The sequence below is a fragment of the Anabrus simplex genome, chromosome 3 (genome assembly GCF_040414725.1).
Source record: "Anabrus simplex isolate iqAnaSimp1 chromosome 3, ASM4041472v1, whole genome shotgun sequence".
Taxonomy (NCBI): Eukaryota; Metazoa; Arthropoda; class Insecta; order Orthoptera; family Tettigoniidae; genus Anabrus; species Anabrus simplex.
The window spans coordinates 490568426-490582134 of record NC_090267.1 but is presented as its reverse complement, the minus strand read 5'-3'; the positions used below and the strand labels follow the sequence as shown (position 1 = coordinate 490582134).

The following is a 13709-nucleotide window of genomic DNA, read 5'->3' as shown; positions in this document are numbered from 1 at the left end:
TTATTTATTTATTTATTTATGTATTTATTTATTTAATCCGTTTACCCTCCAGGATTGGGTTTCCCCCGGATTCAGCGGATCCCACATCTACGGCCTCAAGAGCTGCCTTCTGCAGATTGAGATATTTGGTCGAGGATACAACTGTACAGGAGGACCAGTATCTCACACAGACGGTCTAACCTGCTATGTTGAACAGGGGCCTTATGGACAGATGGGAAGATTGAAAGGGATGGGCAAGCAAGAGGGAAGGCAGTGGCCGTGGCCTTAAGTTAGGTACCATACCGACATTTGCCTGGAGGAGAAGTGGGAAACCACGGAAAGCCACTTCGAGGATGGCTGAGGTGGGAATCGAACCCCCTCTACTCAGTTGACCTCATGAGGGTGAGTGGACCCCGTTCCAGACCTCGTATCGCTTTTCAAATTTTATGCAGAGCCGGGAATCGAACCCGAGTGGCAGCTAATCACACTAACTACTACACCACAGAGGCGGACGAAAGTAAAAATAAGTATATAAAAGAAACGGAAAGTTACTTTTTTCTTGGTTTCACTCATTTTTTTTTTTTTTTTTTTACTATTGGCACCACAATTCGTTGAATAATTGGTTTAAACAGAGGGAAATACGTTTGATTTAAACGTAGCCAAAACAATCTACGACCTTACACTACGTTGGGGACATCACAGGAGAGTTGAGTATCAAACCAGCGTGTTGGAATGTAAAATTTCCGCCCGAACAGGGACTCGAACCCTGGACCCTTAGGTTAAAAGCCTAATGCTCTACCGACTGAGCTATCCGGGCTCTGTACGTTCGCCTGACAGTAACTCTGAGCAGAGGCACTCGCTCATATGCCTTCTCTTGATCAACGAATCGTAAAACAAATTCAGCGATACCTGATTTTACGGCCTCCAAGTAGGATAGGTTCTACGTGACAGTTCCTAGAACAACAGAGAATAGACACAGCTTGTTGTTGGATGTGAGTCAGGAGGAAGTAGGCTATAGGGACCACAATCAGCGGCCATATAAGGCGGGCTGTTCGACCACCTGTCGTCATTTCCTATCCGATCCACTTGCACTCGTCCCATTAGCCAAACCAGGAGTTGTTATAATTGGAATCTAATAACTGCTAGCGATCAAAGTGTGTGATCGTGACCCCTTTGCAGTAACTGAGGTGCCCAGATATCTTCTTATATAACTGATCTTAGACGTTAGGATGGGAATTAAGGTCAAGGCATGCACTGTCGAAAATCCTGGATTGCCTGAGGTGTATGACATTGGTCTACACCTCTTAATAAATGTTACTTGTTCCTGTGGGCGTCTGAGGAAATACTTCTGTGCAAGATTAAGCTCAAAGGCAGATAGATGGGCAACTGTTGTATTTTTTTTTTTTTTTTTTTTTTGCTATTGGCTTTACATCGCACCGACACAGATAGGTCTTATGGCGACGATGGGATAGGAAAGGGCTAGGACTGGGAAGGAAGTGGCTGTGGCCTTAATTAAGGTACAGCCCCAGGATTTGCCTGGTGTGAAAATGGGAAACCACGAAAAAACATCTTCTGGGCTGCCGACAGTGGGGTTCGAACCCACTATCTCTAGAATACTGGATATAGGCCGCACTTAAGTGACTGCAGCTATCGAGCTCGGTGCAAAAAGTTTAATCTTACCTACAACTTTGTGTTTTGAATTATTCTAAATCTGAAATTATATGGCTGTTCGTGCGGAAATTAAATAGATAGTTCACCAGTCCTCCCTGGTACTGATATTTTATTTCGGAGGGGAGAAATCCATGGACTCTTGGGGAGCCGAAGATAGCAAAATATTCCAAATAGTGTGGAGTGTTTCTCTCGAAGTTAGGCTATGTTCAGGACGAGCCGCCCTTCTCACTTATGAAATACTTCAAGAACAAAGCACGATCACGGTGCACTGTTTCGCATTTGTAGCTCTCTCACTGGATATCAGAACTTACTGAGTAGCATTCAGACTTCTGAATCTTGTTCATCTGTTACTGTCTCAACATTTATCTACGTATATCATCATCATCATCATCTGTTTACCCTCCAGGGTCGGCTTTTCCCTCGGACACAGCGAGGCATCACACCTCTACCGCCTCAAGGGCAGTGTCCTGGAGCTTCAGACTCGGGGATACAACTGGGGAGAATGACCAGTACCTCGCCCAGGCGGCCTCACCTGCTATGCTGAACAGGGGCCTTGTGGAGGGATGGGAAGATTGGAAGAGATAGAGACAAGGAAGAGGGAAGGAAGCGGCCGTGGCCTTATGTTAGGTACCATCCCGGCATTCGCCTGGAGGAGAAGTGGGAAACCACGGAAAACCACTTCGAGGATGGCTGAGGTGGGAATCGAACCCACCTCTACTCAGTTGACCTCCCGAGGCTGAGTGGACCCCGTTCCAGCCCTCATACCACTTTTCAAATTTTCGTGGCAGAGCCGGGAATCGAACCCGGGCCTCCGGGGGTGGCAGCTAATCACGCTAACCACTACACCACAGAGGCGGATCTACGTATATATTTTATTTAATACCTTCTTTCCTTTTCTTTTCTTTCTTAATCCAGGGTCGGTTTTTCCCTCGGACTCAACGAAGGATCCCACCTCTACCGCTTCAAGGGCAATGACCTGGAGCGTGAGACTTTAGGACGGGGGCTACAACCGGGAAGAAGGAGACCAGTACCTCGCCCAGGCGGCCTCACCTGCTATGCTGAACAAAAGCCTTGTGGAGAGGGGGATGGGAAGATCGGAAGGGATAGTCAAAGAAGAGGGAAGGAAGTTTCTTTTTTCTTTTTCTTTTTTTTTTTGCTAGTTGTTTTACGTCGCACCGACACAGATAGGTCTTACGGCGACAATGGGACAGGAAAGGGCTAAGAGTGGGAAGGAAGTGGCCGTGGTCTTAAACTAGGTACCATCCCGAGATTTGCCTGGAGGAGAAGTGGGAAAACACGGAAAACAACTTCGAAAATGGCTGAGGGGGGAACCACACTGCCAAGAAAAATCACTTCGAGGATGGCTGAACTGGGAATCGATCCCCCCACCCCCCTACTCTCTACTCAGTTGACCTTCCGAGGCTGAGTGGACCCCGTTCCAGCCCTCGCACCACTTTTCAAATTTCGTGGCAGAGCCGAGAATCGAACCCGAGCCTCCGGTGGTAGCAGCTAATCGCACTAAGTACTACACCACAGAAGCGGACACCTACCACTTTATGATTTGAAGTATTTCAAATAAAAAATGATATGACTGTTCGTGAAGAATTTGAATTGATAGATCACCAGCATTGAAATTGTTACGGCCTACTGTAATTTTAGATCGAAAAGGAGAAATTCGTGGACGTTTTGGGAGGCGAAGATAACACAATGTTCCAAATACTGTGGAGTATTTCTCTCAAATGTTTGGGTATGTTCAGAACGACCTACCCGTGTGAGAAAGCTTTCTCACTTACGAAATACTTCAAGCACGATCACGATTAACTGCTTCACATTTCTAACACTATTTTACCTGTAACTACAAACGGTCCGCCTCTGTGGTGTGGTGTAGTGGTTAGTGTGAGGGCTGGAACGGGGTCCACTCATATCATTCAGAATCCTGTATATCATTAACCTTTTAGTGTTTTAAACATTTATGTACATACATATTTAAATCCATTATTATTTATTTATTTAACCTGTTTACCCTGACAACGGAAAACCACTTCGAGGATGGCAGAGCTGGGAATCGAAACCGAGCCTCCAGGAGTGGCAGCTAATCACACTAAACACTACACCACCTCGCACACTTCCCTTCCCTTCCCTTCCCTGAGGCACAGCACCGAGCAGCGTACGAACTCTAGCACGGCAAATACGGCGAGTTTGTAAATTTGAATCGCACGCAGGGAAGTAACAGAGTAGTGTTATTTTCTTGAAAGAAAAAAATGCCCCGTCAATCTGATTACGCGATCTTTCCGTACGTAACGCGAAGAACATCCCTGATATTTTTCTTTCTTTCTTTCTTTCTTTCTTTCTTTCTTTCTTTTACCCTGCAGGATTTATTTCCCTCGGACTCAGCGAGGTATCCCACCTCTACCGCATAAAGAGCAGTGTCCTGGTGCGTGAGACTTTGAGTGTGGGATACAAGTGTGAAGGAGGAGGGGCTGAACAGGGGCTTTGTGGGGAGGGTGATGGGAAAATTGGAAGGGATAGACAAGGAAGAGGGAAGGAAGCGGCCGTGGCCTTAAGTTACTGACCACCCCGGCATTTGTCTGGAGGAAAAGTGGAAAACTACGGAAAATCACTTCGAGGATGGCTGAGGTGAGAATAGAACCCTCCCCTACTCAGTTGACCTCCCGAGGCTGAATGGACGCCGTTCCAGCCCTCGTACCACTTTTCGAATTTCGTGGCAGAGGTGGGAATCGAAACCGGGAGGTCCATGATATTTTTGCCGGTATAATTTAGATACACCATGTGTTGTATGTATAACAAGAATAAGAAGAAGAAAAATAATATGTTGTTTCCTAATGGTGTCACCGAAGAGAAGGAGATTTTCTCCTGTGCTTCTAACTTCTTGTGGTAATAAAAACATGCTAATAACCGCAATTAGCACATGGATTTAATCAGCTTTGTGGTTCTTGACTATCAGAAGCACAGTGTTTGATCCTCGGGGCAAGACACAAGTATCGAATGCCTGTACCTGCGCTATAATAAAAGATAATTATGAGCCATAAAACTCAAGCCTTCACAATAATTAGAATCTCCGCAAATCAGTAGCTCTACAACTAATGTTTCCATTTACCTATTGTCTGCCTCCGAGGCGTAGCGGTTTGCGCTACTAGCTGCCGGCCTGTAATGCAGCAGGTTTAATTACGGCAGGAGGGCTGGTATGTGGTTAAAGTCGTACATGAAGCTCATCTCCACTGACGTGTGCCTGAAAAGAGCTGCACCCCCTCAGGGTGAGAACACGAGTTTACTTTGCTTTATATCTGGCTGTTCACAGCACCCGTCACAAGTTTAAGATCACCACATAACATGTCGGATATCGTACATACTGTACCCATACTGGGTAATTTAGGCAACTATTACATAATTTGGTTTCACAAACAGATGTATAGATGGAATAGTTGGATGAGAACCTCCGAAAGTCACTTACTAGGTTTGAAGTCTCGTCCTCCCTACTTTCATTGCATCACCGGCTGAACTCATAAAGCATACGGGCAATGGAATGTTCGAAAAAGAAAATAGGCACTACATAAACTATAACGAAAGTAGGATTCTCTACAATATGAGACGAATACACTAATATTATTAAATGAGAAGAATCTTCGTTGAAATATTATTTGCTAAACATTTTATTATACTGACAAAATCACACGAGATGGTGCCATACTACAACACATGAACAAGAAACAGTCAAGAATAATGCAAAAAATTATATATAAAGTATGCTTTCGTGTCCGTGTAGTTTATTCATAGTTGTAGTTGGTCCTCGGCATACCTCAAAACATTTGGTTAATTATCATGGTTGTAGAAAGGAGATATCGCCGTAAGTACGTTTCCTTTAAAACACGAGATTGCATCGCCGTATATCAAACACATGGTCCATATGACCACGAGAATTATATACTTACACTGAACACATACGTGTATCCTGGGTTTACCTAACAAATTATATTCAAAGAAAAATCAACCAACGCTGGAATCGAACCCATCACCATAGAACACTTTGGGAAATAATAAAATACATAAACACTTTACATAAAAAATATCAAACATATAACATACAATACATCTCGAAGATATGGCTTAATCAAGCCATAGTATCTGGTTGAATTCTTCGCTCCAACATGGATCGAACTCAAGTACTCCAGCTTCCAAGGTAAACAAATTAAAACTCCAATCACGAGCTAATTTAATGCATAAACATGGGAAGGAATCTATCCTTCGCAAAATCAGAAAATTATCCGCATTACTCAACGTATCATTAGAATGGAATTGCGACTGCTCTGGCGAATGAAAAGGATCTCACAAGTAAACCTTAAGCTTTGCTGGGAACTGCGGAATCTTCCTCGACCCGAGTCGCACGTAGTAAAACTGTCAATCATGACAACAGCTGTGTGTTCAGCTCCGTGGCTACAAAAACACATTGAACTCGTTTCTTTCTTTCTTTTATATATCATCTCGGCTTGTTCTCAAGTATGCATTCATTTGAGAGCCATTACTTCTTATTATTTAATATTTGGCTATATATTCAGCCCAATTCAATATATCACAACAGCCATAATTATTATTATCCTTTATCATTCCAACAACATAACATGTTACAGCTTCACCCTTCCATATCATACCACCGCATCTCAAATCCGTTCCATTAATTTACAGAGAAGACTCCATTCTTACAGGTTATTTAATTCTTCTCGCATATCTATATAATTCGCATAATACCTCGGTTTGGGACATCTTCAATAATCATCTATTATCACACGGGATTTATAATATCTGAATCACCTTGAAGCAAACATATAGTTTATATTCAAACTACTATGAAAATCTTTACCAGATAATAACATTACGAAGAAATTATAAGTTTAGCTAAATCGCTATTCTTCCCAAATATATGCTTCATATAAACTAAGAATTTATGGGATCTATATGATAATTCATGCAAATAAACCAGCTAAATATCAAAGATTATTCTTAAATCACTTGAAAACACTAATTAAAATAATAAATCTTTTCCCAGTCACGCGCGTATAGTGTTCCCTACATTTAATATTGTTAATCATACATTTTTAATATTTACAAAATAAAAATTGCTACTGGCATGCAAATCTCGTGATTTAATATATTCAAATGGATTGTACTTATCAAATACTGGGTATGGTTTGCCGTCATCTCGAGGTACATCTTAGATTTTTACTCCGTCATGATGAGCGGTCTTCTCTTTGATAGTACTTGGTTCCTCATCGTACTACCACGATCCATGTCTCGAACTGTGGTCTTCTTAGTTAAGTCTCTGGGCGTTTCCTGTAGAAATAACTTCAGGCACTTAGGCGCGATTCTTGTAGGCTCCAGATCTCGGGATTCGACGACCACTCACGAACATACAGGCAAAATGGGAAATCAGTTATTAAACACTGTTTATGCACTTTCAAAAGGGATCTACTGCTGATAAGATACACTGATAACTTTAAATAGATTAATGCAAATAGTGGCAAGTTTTTAGAAATCACTGTTCATTTCCCCATTAATCATACAGTCTATCACCACGAGTGTTCATGGAGTATGCAAACGCTAATTTTGTCAGGAATAATTCTTTAATTTTACTGAACGTCACTCACCCGTAAAATGCTTTGGATCGGTTATTGCTTAGCTGTCTCACTACCTCTAAACAACCTGACGCGTTTGCCCTTTCGCTGATGATTGCACCATGAGCCACAACTGACTGTTGTTCTTATTTAAAATGTTAAATGTTGAGATAAGGCTTTTATTCATCAATACTGTACATTATCTTGTACCACACGGCTTATTCCGCGATATTTTACATCGCACTGATATGTTTTTCTTCTATGACACTGTACCGGGCGGTACACCTCCACGCCGCTAATTTAAAAGTTGCGCCAGTTGAAACTCCTCTGCTGGAGGAAGTCTGAACTTTATTGACGGTATTAATTTTCAAGTTTCTCAGAAGATGTCACTACCTGGAAATTTTAGAGTTTTTGAACTGTGTCATTTTCGACGTATTTTGTTTTGCTTGTAGTAAGAAGTGTGAACTTTCTCTTCTAGAGGACACTACTGAAGATCAACAATAGTGCACCCTAGTGCGGAGTGAAAGAACTGTTTTTTTTTTTGGAGAAATTTTTATTTCAAAAGTTTGTTTCTTGTTAAATTTCTTTCTGTTACTGTTTAAGTTGGCTGTATACCCCTCTCCTTCCCCTTGTTTTGTACTTAACCAATCCCGAATTTCTTTTATTAATTTCTGACCAATCCGAGGTATCTACCCCCAACTTGAATATGTTGCTGTATCCTACCCAATAAAGAGTTTGTGGGAGGGTGTTTTCATTCCCCTAACGCCTCGAACCTTCCGCGAGAGGATATAAACTGCTGATTTTAGGGTCTCCGGGCCACTTCTGTTCCATCTTTCAGTGTGTAAAGTACATAGCAGGGGGCGGGAAGCGCCTCTTTCTTCGGCGACAGTCAACAACCAGGTAATGGCCGATTAATTACTTCTTTTCTTGCTTGCTCAGCAGTTTAACTCTCGGGGCGGGTCCGAAGTTTTTCCATTATGTAACCTTCCCTAAAATGTAAAGGAACTTGTATCTATTCCATCTTTTAAACTGCATATCGGGATAGAGAGTGCTTAACCCTCTCGAGTTCCCAATCATATTGTTTTGAGGTGAACTTATTTTTCTCAACCTATTCTTAGTTAACGTAAAATAAATTGTTCTTTTCTAAAGTCACCTCTGTAGTATGGGATTAGCCCTTGCATTAGTGGCCTAGAGCCAAATTAGGTTTTTAAAAACAAAGTGTATTAGGAGTGCAGTTCGCCTCCTTTCAAATTGTTATTTTGGAGGTCATGTAATTACCCCTTTTCATTTAATAGACCTCAGTAGGTTGGGTATTTTACCCCTGTGTCTATGTCCAGTGAGGACAACTTGAAGGTGGAGTTTGGTGTGGCCTTTGACAGGCTTAGAGTTGAGAGCGAGTGGCTCTTTTTTTCGAAAATTGAGTGTTGTATGCCTCGTGGAGGCTTTTCAGTGTAATTTGGAGCAAATGTTCCTGAACATGAATGGGGTTTTCTGCCCCTCTGGTAAAACTTATTTTGAAGTAAGGTTGGGCTGATTGCCCACGAATTGTGAAGGAAGGGCGCTGAGCCCAAATCTAGTAAATATTGTACATACATTTTGTTGACTTGCTACTCTGTACCTGCAATGCTTGTTATTTCGTCATTTTAAAAAGAAAATATAACCTTGTTAAATTTTACATTAACTTTGATTCCGTAGTTTGAGACCCGTTCACGCCCGCACCTTCTTTCACCTCTACCTACCACTAAAACTCGGTAACAAGTGGTAGCAGAGCGTGGTTGAATGGGTCTCAATTTAGCCCCTTTTTGACGGCTAAACATTGTTTTGTTCCGAACTCTAACAATTTTCTCAGTTGCTGGAATTTTTTGATTTTTTTTTTTTTCAAAATTGTTCTGTCATCATGCCCGGCCCTCGCGATGTTCTCCATCTTAACTATTTGCGCAAGGAGGAGTTAATCTATGAATTGACTATTAGAAATGTGCAATCTGGAGGCACGGTTGTGATAGACACAAACAAGCTTAGAGAGTCCCTTGAGTTGCCTATTTCCATCCCCACCTTGCGAGAGAAAGAAATTGACGACTCTCTTTCCACGATCGTCGAGAATATTACTGGGCTAGCCTCTGTAGTTAGTTTTTTTGATGAAAATGATCCTTCTCCTAATCAAATTAAGCGTGTGCATGCCAGGCTATATCATTTCTCAAATAGAGTTAACGATCAGTTGTCTCTAAAGCTGAATGACGTTCAGAAGAAGGAAGCTAGTACGCTGCTTGAAAATATTTCGGAATTGTCTAGCAAGGTCACTCAATTGTTAACGGGGGAGGTTCCTCCCAAAAGCGATCTACCCACCACCGTGAATGTAGGTAGTGAGGAAGAGCCTCCTAAGGGAGAAGCAAATAGGAAAACCATTGCTGCTCAAAGAACCTCTGCCCCTTTGGACGAGTCTGAACGCCGTAACTCATTAAATAATATACGTTCTGAATTAACTTCCTTGCCATTGAAACCTTTACCTACTATGTCACCAGGGTTTAGCAGCTTGCCTCATCCATTGGCAATGTTGCTCAGAGGTATCTCTAAGTTTTCCGTTAATACCACCAGTGACGTAATTTCATTTTTAAGATTTCTAGTTGAATTTCAGGATCATGCCCTTGTGTTTTCTCTTTCTCCATGTCAAATTTTGCAAATTATCTATCCTTATGCAATTGGTATTCTCTCTGCCAAATAGTAAGAGCCATAGCTGAACAGTCATCTATTGAAGATTTTCATGCACACTTGCTTGCAAATTTTATTCCCGCCCGCGCGAGGTCATCTCTGATTCAGAAGTACTATTACCGTGTACAACGCTTGGATGAAAACTTGGCTGATTTCATACAGGACATTAAGTTTTATACTAGGGTGTTTGCTCTTCACTTCCCTGAGGATCAGATTGTACAAGTCATTGTGGAAGGTATCTCACCATCCTATAGGTCATATTTGTGTTTCGCGGCGTGCCCGCAAACTTTCTCTGAACTTGAAGCATTGGCCGTCTCAGCGGAAGGAGTTAGATACGCCGATTCTTTGCGTGTCGCGAAAGAACCCCCTCCTTCTTTTAGTAATCCCCGGCCTCCACCTCGCCGACCAGTCAATTCCCGTAAATGTTATGCTTGCGGGTCGCCTGACCATCTTCGCAATAAGTGTCCACTGATCAAGTCGAGTGGGACAAGGAATGGGGCTGGTTCATCACAAGGCTGTTTTAAATGTGGGGCTTTCTCACATATCGCCAAGAATTGCCCAAACACAAATAGCACCCCCTCCTGCTCAACTTCTGGTGCAAATTTCACCAATGCCAATAATAAAATGTGACTAGCGGCTTCGGCTGAGTCGACTAATTCTGCTTCCCAAGGCTCAGCCCCTGAAAAAAAGGTCGTGAATTCAGGGAACGACCAGTCTTCAAATTCATCTTTTGAATGCCCTAAAGAATGTCTTAGGATTGCGGCGGATACCCCCGCACCTGTTCCTTTTCTTAAGATTGAGTTAAATAACGAGCCTATAACAGCTCTATTAGATTCAGGCAGTGTTTGTTCAATTATTTCGGACCTATGGTATTCAAAATTTAAGTCTGTTTGTAAATTACCTGACTATGATTCATCTCCTGTTCAATATGTTTCGGCTAATTCATCCCCATTAGAAATTCTAGGTTCTGTAAATGCCAAAATTCGTATTTTTAAATTTACATGGAAAATCAAACTGTTTGTGGCTAAGCACTTGTCTTGCCCCATCATACTGGGAGCGGACTTCATTTCTCACACTGGTCTTGTGCTCGATCTCCAGAGTAGGTCGTGCACATTCAAGTTTGCGTCCAATTGTAAAATTCCCTTGTTAAAGTGTAATTCTGTATCATGTTCATCTATTTCGCCTACCCAGGATGAGATGTTCTTAGACCTTAGACATCTACCTGAGGAGCAGGCTGATAGTATTCGTAAATTATGTCAGTCATTTCCAGAGGTGTTCTCTGATACTCTTGGTGTTACTGACCTTATTGAATACAAAATTGAGGTCACGGATTCGATTCCTGTCCGTTTTCCACCATATAGGCTATCTCCACCTAAAATGAAGGCATTGAAAGAAATCATCGATCAAATGTTGAAGGATGGTATTATTAGGCCCTCTAAGTCGGCGTATTCTTCGCCTATTTTTCTAGTCCCGAAACCCCAAGGAGGCTTCAGGCCTGTCATTGATTATAGGGCTCTCAATCGGAAGGTGGTGTTACAATCTGTGCCCCTTCCCGACCTTCATTCTTGTTTTTCATGGTTCCGTAAGGCCAAGTTCTTTACTATCTTGGACCTGAATCAGGCCTATAATCAAATTCCCCTTGCCGAAGAGTCTAAACACCTCACAGCGTTTGCCACGGACTGGAACTTATACGAATACAACCGCGTGCCTTTCGGGCTCCCCACGGGAGCAGCCGTACTCACTAGGCTACTAGATAGGGTCTTCTCCGACATCAAATTTGAGTACTTATATCACTACTTGGATGATGTCGTCGTATTTTCAGAGACTTTTGAAGAACACCTAGATCATCTGCGAGAAGTTCTCGATCGCCTTCGTAAGGCTGGGTTAACTGTCAAGTTGTCCAAGGTTGCCTTTGCTAAGCCCTCTATGTCATTCCTAGGGCATATTGTGTCACCTGATGGTGTAGCAGTCGATCATTCTAGAACACAGGCCATCCGTGATTTTAAACCTCCCAAGGACATTAAAGGTATCGCCAGGTTCATAGGTATGGTGAATTTCTTCAGGAAGTTTATTCCTAACTTCGCTAATAGAGCGGCGCCCTTGAACCTTCTTCGTAGGAAAGGCATCAAATTCGAGGGGGGACCTTCTCAACAAGCCGCTTTTGAAGATCTTAAATTAGCTCTCTGTAATGCCCCTGTACTTGCTATGCCTGATTTCTCGAAGAAATTCATCGTCCAAACCGACGCGTCGTCGTCAGCAGTAGCGGCAGTCCTTCTTCAAGAGACGGAACTAGGGAGGCGACCCATCGCCTATGCATCTAGGACTCTATCGGCTCAAGAAGCCAAGTATTCCATCTATGAGCTCGAAGGTCTGGCAGTCTTATTCGCCTTAGAGAAGTTCCGTCTCTATCTGGAACACGTCAAATTTGACCTGGAGACAGATAATCAAGCCTTAAGCTGGGTCTTAGGTAGGCCGCGTCGTACTGGTCGTATAGCCCGTTGGGCCATCCGTATTTCTGCCTTCCAATTCGATGTCAGGCATATCAGAGGTACCGAAAATATTGTTGCTGATGGACTCAGCTGTATGTTTTCCAACGACGTCGAGACCCATGAACCGGTCGATAGTTCATCACCTTCCGAGTCCATACTATCTGATGTTAATGCCATCTTAACAGATGTTCCCATGCTCTTTAGGGATATCGGGAAATACCAACGTGAAGATCCGACGCTGGCTCCGATAATGGAAACCCTTTCTTCTGGGGAACATGTCGTCCCTTATGTTCTGAGGAATGGTGTTCTATGTTGCCCCTTGAGGCATGATAAGATGATGAAAGTTGTCGTTCCAGCTGTTCTTGTACCTATGATCTTCAAGTATTATCATGAGACCCCATTAGGAGGGCATCTTGGAATCTTTAAAACTCGTGAGAAGATTCGTGAAATGTTCATCTGGAAAGGTATGGACGGTGAAATCCGTGAACTAGTGAAGGCTTGCAAACCCTGTTTGCTTAGTAAACCAACCATGTCCACCAAGGTAGGCCTTTTGTCTTCTCATCAAGCGTCGCGCCCCATGGAACGCCTGTATATTGATTATGTAGGACCCTTCCCCCAGTCTAAGGGAAATGCTAACAAGTTTATCTTTGTATGCGTAGATGGTTTTACTAGATTTTCCTGGTTATTTCCGACTAAGCTGGCTACCGCTCAGTCTACCATTACTTGCTTAAATTCTATTTTTGCCTCTTTTGGTCCGTGCCAATATATTGTGTCTGATAATGCTAAGGCGTTCACATCTAATCTTTTTCGTAAATTCTGTTTCGACTTGTCCATCTCTCATGTAACTACTTCTGCTTATTACCCTCAACCATCTCTGGCTGAACGGGTTAACCGTAATCTCAGGTCCGCGCTTATTGCCTATCATCATGAAAATCATTCCAGGTGGGATACGTCCCTGCATTGGTTAGCTTTTGCTTTGAATTCGGCGGTTCATGAATCACATAAATTTACTCCAGCCTCTTTGATGTTCAAGTTTGTTCCCAACACGCCGCTCTCTAACCTCTGGTCTCTGAGTGACATTCTACCCGAGACAATAGATCCGGACCACATTAAAGATCTTTGGAAGAAGGCTAAAGCCAATCTTAAAGTGTCTCATGAAAAGGTTAGGGAAAGGTATGATCGTGGACGGAGACCCACCCCTTTGAAGGTAGGTGACCAAGTTATGGTCAAGAACTTT

The 13709-nt window shown here is 42.7% G+C and overlaps 1 non-coding gene across 1 annotated transcript; it reads right to left on the bottom strand.

Annotated features, from left to right (window-relative positions):
• Positions 1–723: 723 nt before the first annotated feature.
• TRNAK-UUU (transfer RNA lysine (anticodon UUU)) lies at positions 724–796 on the bottom strand. The gene has a single exon. It is a non-coding gene; the product is annotated as a tRNA-Lys (tRNA).
• Positions 797–13709: the final 12913 nt, after the last annotated feature.